Genomic DNA, 14,971 nt, shown 5'->3' on the forward strand with positions numbered 1-14,971 from the left:
TGGGGAGGCTTCCCACATACAGCTCTTCTCAATAGGGTGGAGTCAAAGGCTTTTTGTCTCATTAACTCTCCGTCTCTTACTGACTCCCTTCAACCTCTGTCTCTTCACCGCACTTTTGCATCTTTATCTCTTTTCAATCGCTACTTCAATGGTCACTGCTCCTCTGAACTGTCTGCATGCATTCCTCCACCTCTACGACGGGCGTGTAACACCCATCTAGCAGGAAACTCTCATCCCTTTTCTGTCCAACTCTCTAATGCAAGAGATAAGCATTACTCCCAGTCCTTCAATTATGCAACAGGTCAACTCCGGAACTGTCTTCCTCTGTCTGTATTTCCTGCTGCCTATGATCTCCAGTCTTTCAAACGCAGTGTGTCCAGGCATCTCGAAATGAATGGATCTTGAATTTGGCTCTCTCTTGTATTTTGTTTTTCTCTTGGAGGGAACTCTTATTGCGGGCTCATGGCCTTTGGTTCCTTCTTCCTCGCATAAAAAAAAATCTAACTGTGAAATGGCAAATTTTATACCAGAAGTCCAGTTTGTTAGAAACAAGGTAATTTATAGACTGACAACAAAATTTAACTTATTGTCAAAGTCATTTTTAAAGGTCTGTCTTTATCCGTTTGTACGATATGTCCAAAAACGGAATTATGAAACCATGATATGAGTTTCATGAAGTAATTAAAAGCAAAAATACTCTATAATGGAGTCTACAAAAAAAAAGAAAAAAAACAATCATACAGCCATCTGTTTCATAATCTGATGGTAAATACATCACTTGATAAAATTTTTTTGGATACCTGCATTTAACGATTATGTAACTTCATTGGATAGATCCTTCAAAACATTAACCCACTCCGTCCCGACCACTTTTCCACCACTGACACCCCCCAAACCCGACCATTTTTGGACCAAAATGTTTTTGGCTCAAACTTCTGCTTTTGGTGAGAAACAATGGCCAATCACAAAGAAAGTGTTCACCGGGGTCCATAAGTGGCCTAAACAGGTATACCTTTGTTACACCTGGTACCGTGTTCTGTGGAGGTGGTCTGTGGCTCTAACGTTTTCTATGGTATTATAAGTCTGGGAAACCAATAAAAGTTGGTAGATATGTATTTATTACAAACAAAAAAACATGTGGTACAAGAGTAAATTGGATATAATACAAAAATAGAGGTGAAATAAGCTTTGTTCCATCGGGCGAACCTAGTGAAATCGCTCGAACTGTTCACTGATGAATTGCTAACATTGCTGATTCATCATACATATCATTATTTCAACTTACATAATACATCTCCAATAACATTATACCTTTTTTCAGTTTAGAGAACTGTTTTTACGTATTCACAGGCCTTTCGATAATATTTAGCATAATGTTAGTGCATATTTATGTAGTGTTTCAACTCACATTCTCTTTTTTCAACCTACATAATACTTTTTCAATAACATTATACCCTTTTCAACTTTAGAGAACTGTTTTGGGATAGTTTCAGGCCTTACGATAATATTTAGCTTAATAATAGCACATAACTACACAGCGGGTGAAGTCGCTATGACTATTGTTTCAACTTACAACCTATTTTTCTATTATATAATACGTCTTCACTAACATTACACATGTTTCCACTTTATATAATTGCTATCACATATTTGGAGATCGTACTATTCTACTGAGCGTCATATTATCGCATATTTACACAGTGCGTGTAATTGCGATATCATTGTTTCAACTTACACTATTTTTCAACTTATAAATTACTTTCCCACTAACATTACACCCGTTTCCAATTTATATCATTGCTATCACATATTTACAGACCCGACTGTTCTACTGAGCATCATATTATCGCAGATTTACACAGTGGGTGTACTCGTGATATCACTTGTTTCAACTTACACTATTTTTCAACTTATACGTTACTTTCCTACTAACATTACACCCGTTTCCACTTTATATCATTGCTATCACATATTTACAGACCCGACTGTTCTACTGAGCATCATATTTTCGCAGACTTACACAGTGGGTGTACTTGTGATATCACTTGTTTCAACTTACACTATTTCTCAACTTATATAATATTTTACCACTAACATTACCCACGTTTCAACTTTATATAATTCTTATCACATACTTACTGTTATGATATTCTTTGAAATAGGGCTGAAGGCACAACGCAACATTGCACTCTGCACATTCGTACCTTGTGTCTTTTCTCTGAGTAACTGGTCTTACTGTCGAGTGCTTGCATACATGGCAGCGGCGCTGGGGTTTACGACGGTTTGGTTGGGAAGGGATAGTCCTCGGGTAGGGGCGTCCTGCGAGGCGTAGGGGAGTCTAGGCAGCCATGGGGGTGTGGGTGTGGTGTGGGGGCCTGTCCTGTGCATACCTGGCGATAATTCACAAGACAACTCCCTCACAAACCCCTCAAAGGTCTCAGAGATTCCCGTTGTCATGGCGTGGAGGTAGTGTGTGTTGAGGACTGTGATGTCGAGCAAGTGGAAGAAGAGCTTTTTGTACCACTTCATCGTGGTCCTGGCACAGTCCACACTGGAAATCATGGAGTCTGATCCACTTGCCTCATGTTGAGATTATAGTCCAGTACCGACTCAGGTTTCCAGACGTGGCGCCTCCTCTCGCGCGGTGATCAACAGAGTCTGTGCAGTGCATCAGGGGGGTGTGTACAGTCGACAGGATGCAAACTTCCCTGTTGTGGTTCCACAGGGTGGCAAGGATGTTATTTGCCTGGAAGAAAACCACCTCGTTCTTGTCAAGTTTCCTCCCTACCTTGACCATATGGGGACAGTTTCTCTTTACTGTACCACAGACTCCGGTGTCGTGTTGGTGGAGGAACCGAGTGAGAAGAGGGCTAGTGTACCAGTTGTCCAGGCACAACACATGACCACGATGAAGGTACTCCTCTATCATTGTCTTCATCACGGCCCCTGAGAGTCCAATACTATGATCTTCTGTTATGTCTGTCTGTGCACCCATGTACAAGACTATGTCTTGCACATAACCAGTCTTACAGTCACACATAACAAAGATCTTGAACCCAAAATGGTGTCTCTTGCTGGGTATGTACTGGTGAAAGGAAATATTGCCTCTCCACAACGCAAGATTCTCGTCTATGACGAGGTCTCTGTAAGGATAAAATGACGAGCGGAACATTTCCCGTAGGTGATCAAAGACAAGCCTAATTCTCCTCATTTTGTCTGTGTTATTAGCATTAGCAGGGTCGTCTGCATCAAAAAAGTGGAGGCGGCTGAGAATCTGCTGGAATCAATTACAACCCATTACCTTTCCGAAGAAAGGTGTGCTGGTCATTGGGTCTGTGGTCCAGTACGCAGGAATTTTATTTTTTCTTACAGCACCCATCAAGAGAACCAGGGCAAAAAATAAGAACATCTCAGCAAGGGTTACAGGATAGTCATATTGCTGGGAGTGCCTGCTTGTTGTACCTAAACGTTCACTTTCACGGTGCTGGCTTCTTGCAAAGAGGTTCGTCTGCTCCATTATGGGGCCCACAAACTCCTCCCCAAAGAACAGGTGGAAGAAATCCACCCTAGTGGAGCCCGCATGCATACCTCGAGCCGTGCAACCAGACTGCCACTCCTCAGTGAAAGGGTGAATGATAGGAGTAAAATTACTCCCATCTTCCCAGTTCCACGACACACTACCATTTCCAGCCTCGTCCCCATCGACGCCTTCGTCAGGGTGGGGAGGGGAGGGTGGTGGGGGAGGTTGGGGAGATGGAGAGCGGCGCCCTTCCTCACTCGCACTTCTCTTCCCTCTCCCTTTTCCTTTCCCCTTTCCCTTCCCTTTCCTTCCTTTCCCCCCCACATCATGGGGCTGTGGGGAGGAAGTGAGGGAATATTGTGGGGCGAAAGACGTGCTAGGGAGCGTCTCCACCTCTCCTTCCCAATGCCCACATACACCATGTGCTCGTGCTGCCTCCCTCACACCACTTTCCCTTTCACAGCTCACTCCCGCCACACCACTTTCCCTTTCACCCCGCACTCCCGCCACACCTCTTTCCCTTTCACCCCTCAGTTCTGCCACACCACTTTCGCCTTCCCCAGACAATAAAGAAGGACCATACCTGATTTGCCTTCTTGCCGCACCTTCACATCCTCGAGGTGAAATTTTCTCCCTCCTCAACCACGAGGTAACATCACATTGTACACCGCCGTCCTTGTCCTTGTCCTCATCAGAATCTCTCTCTAGGGGCTGGAGAGAGGTCCATGCATGTGTATGGGGTCCAGGCTGGCCTTCCCTCGCCTTACGGTATGTAACATACAGCTTTTTCCTCGTCGAAGGGACCTCCTCATCACTGTTGGTTATTTCCTTCTCTGGCTGCACATAATCCCTATCCTTCACATCGTCATCCAGTGGAGAATCACTATCTCCAGTGAAGGCATCCAGGGCGGATCGTATTTCGTCCTCAGAGAGACCTTTACGCTCCATGTCTGACCTGGGTCACTGCTAACAGGTGAGTGACCGAGACAAGGGCGCGCGTGGGTCACGCGGGGTCTGGGAGGCTGCCTGCCTGGTGGCAGTTAGGGGAGGCTTGCCTAGGTGGGCAAATTGAAAATCTCGCGCGAATTTTGAAAATTGTGCAAATTATGGACTTTGCAATTTCGGCGCATTAAAGTACATCGATGGGATTGGCAGTGACAAAACGTGTGGACGTTAATTCACGTCAACGGGACGCTGTGGGTTAAGACAAAATATATGTAGGTAAATGACCTTTAAAACAAAAACCACATATATATTTTGCTTTTCTGGATAAAAAAGGACCTATTTTATAACTAGTACTCAGTAAAGTTAGAATTTTGCCAAAATTGACACACTGTAACTTAATATAGTTTACATGTAACACTATTCGCTCATACGCTGTTGACTCCACCCCTCACTTTTCCATCTACTTCCCGCAGCGTCCATCTCAAAAGTTACTTCAACAATCAAGAGAGGAGTCTATGGCACACTTAATATTTGACTTGGCTGATACCTCTGATTTGGGTAAAAGTAATCTTGTTCATAATGCATCGAAAATCCAGTTCTTACATCTTTCGACCAATTAAAATCTACCATAGGTATATTCTCTAATTTTTAACAATACCCAGCTCAATCCTGCAACATCTTTGAACATACATGGGGTTTCTTTCTCTCGGGATTTATCTTGGAAAGATCGTATTACCTCTCTTTCTAAAATTGATTAGGTGTGCTATATTGACTCTGTACCTTCATTACCCCTGCACAGCTGTTGACTTTAGACAGGGGTTTTATATGCCCTTGTGTACACCACTACTTAAATGTGTGGGGAGGCGTACTGGCTGCCTTCAACCCGTATCTCTTTGCCGTGCTGTTGCATCTTTGTCTCTTTTCTGTCATTAATTCAATGGTCACTGGGCCTCTGAATTCTCTGCTTGCATCCCTCAACCACTACGGGAGGTGGGTAGCACTAGTGTAGATGCAAACTCCTATCCCTTTTCTGTCCAACCCTGTAATGCAAGGGTTAACTGTTAATGCCAGTCCCTTATGTGTGCAGCAGGGTCAGCTCTGGAACTGTCTTCCTCTGTTCGTATTCCCAACTGCCCATGACCTCCGGTCTTCTAAATGCAGTGTGTTCAAGCATGTTGAACAGATCCTCAATTTCGGTATCTATTATCGTGTCTTTATTTTTGCTCTGAGGAAGCAATTTGCAGGCTTGTAGCATTTATTGTTTTTTTCTTGCATTAAGACAAGGAATTGCTGCAATATAGTGCATCATATGTGGAAACTGGGTTTGTTGTGATAGTAAACTAGTATTTTTTGTGTGCAGTTCCTCTCATGCAGTAAGAACTTAACCAAATAAGTGCTTCAGAAAAAAAGAAAATTACGCATGTCAGAAATGGAGATGACCACAGGGATAGCTTAAGTGATCTTATGCGACACAGAAAACGTACTCACAGAGAAAGTAAAGTAATTTTAATGGCTAGTCATGTGTAATAAACTTTGGAATTTCTTTTCTCTCTCCCATCCATCACACTATGATGCACATTGTCACTCTTGATAGGCCAGAAAAAATGGGCACATAAACTGAGTTTGCCAAACGTACAAGGGGTAATGATTCATTCATGTGGCAGTGGCAGGGGACAATGGACAGGAGTGACAAGTCAGGCAAGGGGGAGCATGAGTGTATGCGAGCACGGATTCCCTCTTTGTCCCAGGCTGGGGTGAGGGCCGTGAACTTTAACTACCAATCCACCCCCGTAAGAAAACATCCTTTCGTGACTCACCAAAATACCCCCATTCATCACCTCCTACCTCCACAATGCCTCCACCTACAGCCGACCTGTGGATATTTACAACGGAAAGATCAAGGACAGAATAATCAGGTCTTTCATTGAAAGTTCAGTATACTGTAATTATGCAGCTATGACTGGTTGAGAAAGCCTACGTTTTAGTTAAAAATGCATACGAGAACGGCTTGTCTTGTAAGACCCCCATGGTTTAGGGGTTAAGGTTGAAGTGAACGTAATACTTGGGTCAATAAATTCTGATGCTGTTGGAGATATGATAATGAACAGGAGTCGTACTGATGGTGACTGAAGCCCCGTTCGCTGGGCTTGAGTAGACCTTCATGTTTTGTAGATTGGTACTGTAGGACATGTACTGTAGCACTGGCATTTCATTTGAGATTTTTATTAGAAACTCTTTGTGAGGCACAGGAGGCTAAAAAGGGTTGCGTGAACTAAGACGAATGATTAGAAAAGATTAGAATGTTTAAGTGTTGAAGAAGGGTGGATGTAGTACATAAGGTCAAGATTAATATAAGTTTAGCAAAAGAGTTAATCAATTTTATTTTAACGACAAATAAATAAAAAAGGGTAAGCATACGCCACTTTCAAATACATGTTGTCCTACAAAACAAGTACAAATTAAAATTTTGGCATTACAGATACTTTCATGGTTGTTGAATAACTTACCGTTTGTCAAATGCTGAGGTTTCATCATTTACAACCAAGGTGTTCATCATGGAAAATGTCCAGTGGGAGAAGAGTAGAGCCCCGAGGTGTTTCCTGGGCAGGCGAGTGACCACCAGAAGTCTCGTCGACCACACCAGGAGGCGGCCATTAAGGGACCAGTCAGCGAAGGCCGCGAGAAATGCTGGGTTGTCACTAACCACAACCACCATCACGCACCATGACACCTGCCGCAGCTGTTGACATCACCATGGTACAAGTTAGATGTGTGACCTACTGTACCTGCCTCGGCAGGAATGAGACTGACCAGCCCAATTCACCACTAATGTAAGAATAACCTACCCACCTCAGCAGTGAAGTGAGAGTGACCTACCCGTCTTGGCATTAATGTGAAAGTGAAATATATACCTCACCAGTAATGTGAGAATAACCTACCTGCCTCATCAGTAATGTGAGATTGAATTACCCTCGAAAGCAGTAATGTGAGAGTGGCGAACCCACCTTAGTGGTAATGAAAGAATATCTGACTGCCTCAAGAGTTATGTTGGAGTGACGTACCTGTCACAACTGAAGTGTTAGAGTGACCTTCCCACCTGAACAAAAATGTAAGAGTGACCTACCCGACGAGCCTGGCTGACCACCGGGGAGAGCTGTGCCTGCGTCACGTTAGTTATCTGGCCATCCATGCCCACCTCGAACACACCCACACCCCGTGCCGCTCCAACATCACCAATACTCTAATAAAAAGCAGTATATAATTGTGCAGAGTAAACTGGTTTTTGCAGGGTTAAGAAGCCGGCCAGGAAAGTGTATTATTCCTTTAAAATTTCTTCCTAATTATCTATCTGTCTATCTATAGTCAAACGTCTCAATCCCGCAAGAGAAGGCAACAAACAAATCAGTTCCATGTCGCTCAGTCCGTGGCCATTTTGCCGCCTTCCCCCACCTCTAACCTCCTCTCTCATATAGCTCTCCACTCCATCCCTCCATCGCATCCTTGGTCTCCCTCACTGAGGTGGTTTGGCTACATGGAGAGGATGGAGGCAATCGCTCTGCATCCTCTCCACGTGGCCAAACCACCTCAGTGCATTTCTCCTAACTCTTTTTATCACAACCACATCCACACGACAACGCTCTTTCACTTCACCATTTGTCAGTCTGTCTTTCCATGTAATTACACATGCCTCTCTCAAATAACTCATTTCTGCTGCTCTCACTCTTGACTTATGCCCATCCAACAAGGTTCGAGCTTCACTTCCATGTGTTAGAATTGGTATCACAGTTCTGTCATCCAGAGACTTTTTTATCTCCATGCTCACTTCCCTATTGCATATCACTGCTTTCTAAGAATCAGGGACCTTTCTTTCCTGTTGTACCTCTTCATGGACTCCACCCTCTCATTTTCCATCCATATTCATTACACTACCCAGGTACTTAAATAAACTCACATTTTCCATTCCCTCATCATGCAGCCTCACTGTGCATTGAGTGACGTCATTTCTCTCGAAGACCTTTAGATTTCGTTTCTTACACACTCTCCCAAACTCAGTCAGGAAGCCTTGAAATTCCACTTCGTCAGCAATTAACACTACAGTATTATCTCCAAACAATAGAACAGGGACCTCTCCAACATCTGCTGCCCTACCTTGTATATCTTTTTAGCTCCATTCATATACATACTGAACTACTATGGATACATGATAAATCTTTGTTTCAATCCAAATTTCAGAAAGGAAAATATACTCAGTTCACCATCCACACATACTGCAGTCTTAGCGCCCTGTTACATACTCTTCACGGCATTAAACAGCTTCCCTCTTACTCAATATATTCTTAATATTTTCTGCATTCCTAGTCTACCCACTCGCCCATGTGCTTTCTCTAGATCCATGAAGGTCATGCACAACCTCTTTTCCTTTGTAGAAACTTTTCCACTGAAGTTCTTAGGACGAATGTTTGATCTGCACAACCTCATCTCTTCCTAAAATCTTGTTCTTCTCTAACTCATTTCTCTGTTATTTCCCTAACTCGGTCAATAAGCATCCTACCGTATAATGTTCTTATTATATCTAGAAGACAAATGCCACTATGATTACCACACACTTCTTTTTCCCCTTTTCCTTTATACTGTACAGGGGATATTGTTCCTGACTTCCAGTCCTCTTGGTCTCTACCTTCCTACCACGCCCATCTGCACATCTTCCATATCCACTTTACTAATATCTCTCCCCCATGCTTCCGCATTTCACCACACACTCCATCAATTCCTGGGGTTTCCCCATTTTGACTTCATTGCTTCCACCACATCCATCCTACTGATTACTTCCTCCCTGATCTCCCTCTTCGTCCCAGCTACTCCCCAACCACTTTTGCTCGCACTAGTTTCATCGCCTGTGTTTAAAAATTAGACACTTCACCAGATCCTGTTTCAGAAATCGGTCACTAGGTTCGCTTCCGCCGCCCAGCTCTGATGCGGTTAGGCATAATTTCTTTTTAATTTTGATACAAAGTAAAACATTCCAAAACAGATTTTACTCATGAAATTACTAAGTTCGCATGATATGCTACAAAGAAATTACAATATGGGAGCCTTTTGATTATATATAATATATAATAAGTGTCATATTTTAAACTCAGTTTTCGTCAGTTTATTCATCTCTGTAAACATAACATAGCAACAAAACCTAGGCAATTTTACTAGAACCATCCATAAAACAGGATAACAGTGATTAAAATATTTGTCATTCATTAGCATCCACAAAAGAAAGTAGATATATATAGCCACAGGTTCGGCAACACCTTTCGATGTGTTGACCTCCCTGACGTATGACTTTTCCTAACAATGCCTACCTGTTGGACGTCTTGATTTTAGTAACTAAAGTCCAACATAAATAATACTTTTAAATGTTCCCCTGGCTCCACTGCACACTTTAGTAAGTTTCCACTTCAACTCGTACTATGTTATGATTATAGTGTCGTACCGCACTGCCGTTTGTTTGGATTAATATGGCTGATTCACCAACTAAGCATTCGTTCAGTACATTATTTTCAGTGGAACAGCTTACTTCTTTAAAACATACTAAAATACACACATCGGAAGTCCTGAAAGTTATCTCCTTTTACAAACTTCACACGATTTATTCAAATATATGTAAATAGACAGCACAGTATTTTAGTCCCTAAGCTAAGATTCTCTGAGAGCCTGGTTATTTGTTCTTTATAGGTATATACATATGTGCTGGATCGAATAGGAAAAAAGATTCTTATAAATAGCAGTATTATTATAAACTTAGTCATTAGGTACAATTTCACAGGTCTTTAAACCCCGCAAAAATATTTATTCGAGGCTGGGCGACGCTAGACCACCTGGTGGCAGACCTCTGAAACAGGGTTTGGTGAAGCCTCTAATTCCTTGTAGTGTTCTCTCCGTCTGTTTACTTTTTCTCCCTTCACCACTAGCAGTCTGTCATTTTTATCTTCCACTTCTCTACTTTCTTCTTTATTACTCAGTCTAATTCTCATTACCTCCTTCCTAATCATTTATTACAATACAGTAATGTCTTTGATAAAAGAATAAATTGTTTTACATGTATTACTGATTACTAAAGGACACTTTCAGAGTTAAAACTCAATTCTAGCTGTGAGACCAACACTGTGGTAATGAACAGAGATATCAAAATAATGATCTCATCCAGTTATAGTGTCTTATTTAACATCAGTTAACGTATTCTTTCCAAATACCTTTATTATGGTGCTATTTGCTGCTAAGCTGTCCGTGAGCAGCATTGGAAAACAACTGCCTTGTAGCCAAGTTTCCAACACTGATCCAACCATTGGTGCCGATTCCCACAGACGATCTCTAGAATCTGTAATGAAATAATCTCTCTCTCTCTCTCTCTCTCTCTCTCTCTCTCTCTCTCTCTCTTGTACAGTACGTGATGGCTTCCTCTACGAAGAGTTGTGTCCCCCCCTGTAAGTTTTGAGAAGGACTACCTTGAGTTAAAGGATGAACTTCTCAAATTGAAGCGGGAGGTGGAGGTTCTCAAGCAGAAGTAAAAAATGAGGGAATTGTTGGAGGAGAGAAAAAAAAAAAAAAGGCTGAAGTTTGGACACTTGTTCACAAGGGTGCAACAAAGTTCACCCTTAGGAAAGAAGCAGTGATTAAAAGCCACAGATGCATTCGACGATTTACGGGTCGAAGTGAAAGGAAGGCAGAGAAAGAAGTAGAGGGAAAGGATGGTCAGAGAACTTTCCATACAGGCAAGTCTTCTGAGATCAAGAAAGGTAAGATAAATGTTCTCATTGTTGGAGACTCCCAGGAAAGATATCTTAACAGAGCAATATATACTTCACTCACTAAGCATGTGTGTCTTCCGGGGGCCAGGGTGGGTGATGTGACAGAAAAAATTTCAAATATCACGAAGGATAATGGAGACAAACTCACTGTGTGCCTCAATGTAGGAGGCAATGATAATGGTAGGCGTAAAGGTGAGGTACTATGGCAGCAGTACAAGGTTATGTTGGAGAAGGGGGGCTAAAATGATAGATTTTGATGTGAAAAAAAAAAAAAAACGAAAATAACCATGAAAAAACTCACTGGAGGTCAGAAATGCGTTTTCTGTAGTCCCACCGCCCGCCTGCAGGTGTGTGCGCATGGGGAATCCCCAACAGAGGTGAGAGAAAACCCATTTTCTATGCAAAGTAAACTTAGGTATTCTCGCCAACGGGACTCAGGGAAGGTATCGAATGTTCTTTACATTTTTCTGTCCACTTCACACTCAGTTTTTTTTTTTCATAGTATTTTTATAAAGAAAGCGTCTTTTTTCGCAAATAAATCACTTACTACTGCAACACTATACGTATCAATGTGAATGCATTGTCTTACAGGTACGGGAAAATTTACACAACTTGACTTCAAAATGTACAGCCCTTTCACTTACTCATATGACAAATTATGTACAACATGCCTTCAGTATACACAAACATTATAAGAGTATTTCTGAGCATCTCACTGTGAATACATCGTCTTACATTTATGAGAACATATGTAAAACTTTACTTCACGCCGTTCAGTCCTTACACTTACGAGAAAATCTTTACAATATGCCTTCACTGTGTGTAGTACTTATAACACTTTCTGAGCGTCTTTTTGTCGCTCATGATTACCACACTATTGTTACTCAATACTCAGCGAGAGTGTGGTATTTCTCAAAGCATGGGAATATACACAGTCCTATCTCACACTCTGCACACATACACCTTGAGTCCTTCTGCCAAGTGTGTGGCCTTACAGTGCTGTTTGCATACACATGACACCTCTGCTGGGGATTTTGACGCGTTGCACTTACAGGGACGATCCTGGGGAAGTGTCTAGCGGTGAGGTGGATAGGTGTGGCGGTGGCGAGCAGCACTCCTATCTCCCCCATATTCCCCCAATATCTCCTGCACCAGCTCACGAATATATCCCTCGAAGGTCTCCTGGATGCCAGTGGTATGTGCATGGAGATAGTGAGTGTTGAGGACAGTGATGTCGAGGTGAAAGAAAAATTTCTTATACCACTTCATTGTGGGCCAGGCCAAGTCCACGCTCGAAATCATGGCATCCGATTGATCTACCTGTCACATGTTCACATTGTAGGCTAAGACAGGTTCTTGTTTCCGGACGTGGCGCTGCCCTTCTGCCCTGTAATCTATGCTGTCTGTGCGGTGTACAAGGGGCCGATGAACAGACGAGAGGAGGAAGACTTCGCGGTTGTGGTGCCATCCTTTGGTGAGGATAATATTCGCCTTATAAGAAACAACCTCGTTTTTCTGAAACTTCCTCCCCACCTTCCCCATGTGCCGACGGTTCATCTTTATGGTGCCATGCAGACCAGTTTCTTGCAGGTGAAGGTACCTGGCGAGAAAGGGGCTTGTGTACCAATTATCCGGGTACAGAACATACCCATGATGAAGGAATTCCTCGATCATCGTTTTTACCGCAGCCACTGACAGTCCCAAGCGCCTATCATCTGTGATGTCCATCTGAACACCTGTGTACAGGAGTATGTCCTGCACATACCCAGTCTTATAGTCGCACATCACAAAGATTTGAAGCCAAACCTGTCTTTTGCTGGGGATATACCAACGGAAAGTGATATTACCTCTCCACAATACGAGACTCTCGTCTACAACGAGATCTCGGTGTGGAGAGAAGGAGGTACGGAATTTCTCTTGCAGATGATAAAAAACTAGACGTCTCCTCCTCATCCTGTTCATGTTGTTAGTGTTAGCTGGGTCAAGGGTGTCAAAAAAAAATGTAGACAGCTCAGGATGTACTGAAATCTATTCCTCCCCATCACCTTGCCAAGAAATGTGTCGTCGTTACTGGATCCACAGTCCAATAGGAAGCTGATTTTTTTTTTTTCAATATCTCCATCAAGAGCACAAGTGCAAGGAACACAACGTCTTTTTTTTCAATATCCCCATCAAGAGCACAAGTGCAAGGAACACAACGTCTCACTCAGTGTCACGTCAGGTTTAAACAATCGGCTGTGTGGTGTCTGTGTGTTTCCCCATGCTAAAATGCTGCAAAGGCATTTGTTAGGGTAACAATTTTCAATAAAAAGTCCACAGGGAAGTACTTCCTAAAAATGTCCAGCCTACTTAAACTATGGTTTAGCTCTGGAACAGTACACCTGGCCTCATTCTCGTGGGTGAATTGATGAATATGGGGGACAAAGTCACTCCAGTCCTCCCACTCCCACGTCATTTCCTCCTCATCATCCTCATCGCCTCCATCGTCCTCGGGCCGTGGGGAATTGTGGGGAATGGGGGAACAATTTCATGTGCGGTGCTGGGTGTGAGGAAGGCGAGAAGACTTTGTCATGAGGTGCTAGTCTGAGCTGGGTCACGTGGGGGTGAGGGAGAGCACAGGCGAGATGACCCACTCTCCTCCAACAATGGAATTTTCCCAAATTGGCCCCTCTTCCTCCTCACACTTTCCTCCTCACGTAGGGAAATCCTAGGCTTCCCAAACCACCTCTCAACAGCAGAACTACCTTCCTCCTCGCCTTCCTCCTCATCGTCATGACGTGCAAGGCGACGACGTGCAGGTGGCCTCCTGCCACGTGTTGCCCTAGCATACCCCACATACCTTGATTTTTGTTGTGAGGGAATATCCTCATCACTAGTTATCTCCTCATCAGGCTGGACGTAGTCTTTGTCCTGCACGTGGTCGTCCACGTCACTTTCCCCAGTGTAAAGGACTTTCAGAAGCTCCTGAATCTCCTCGTTTGAGAGACCGCTGCAAGACATCACTACACTGTATGATAGACACAAGCAGAGTGAGGCTGAGCGAGTGTGAGGAGGGATCACGTGGTTTTATGGGCCTGACCGCCTGAGGGCAGATGGATGAAAGGTTGGCCTACAAGCACACCAACTTTTGTGCATGTAGCTTGAAAAAAGCGGCCACAATGAATTTTTGAAATTTAAGCCATTTTAAAATGGCACTGGCACTAGCTGCGGTATTACATCAGACCATTTTAAAACAGCACTGGCATGCAATGGGTTAAGGAGAGGGGTGGGACCCTTGTAGTACTCAATGTTTTGCCTAGGAGGTGCACTGGGAGGAATGGTTGAGCAGGGCGATAGGTTTTGACTGCCTCCATGAAAGGTATTGCAGAGATAATGCAATACCTTTCATAGACAGCTGGGACCGGTTTTATGGACGGATTGCCATGTATAGTTGGGATGGGACTCAGTAGGCAGAGGATTACTGTTTTAGCTAGAAAGATAGTTAGGGAGTAAGAGGGTTTTTTTCGAGGCTGAGAATTTGATGTACAGGAAGTTACAGCAACAAAACTCAGAAATCATTATCATCATGTCTGGATAGATGCATCAAGACTTGCAAAAGTAAGAACAACAGTTAAACCATTAGTGTAGATACATCCACTCAGGAACCTCAAAATGAGCAGGCGATGATAGAGGACAGAGCAAGCGATGATAGAGAGGCGATAAGTGA

This window comes from Coenobita brevimanus, chromosome 33 (genome assembly GCF_032717465.1).
Source record: "Coenobita brevimanus isolate Jiangsu-jjx chromosome 33, ASM3271746v2, whole genome shotgun sequence".
Lineage (NCBI taxonomy): Eukaryota > Metazoa > Arthropoda > Malacostraca > Decapoda > Coenobitidae > Coenobita > Coenobita brevimanus.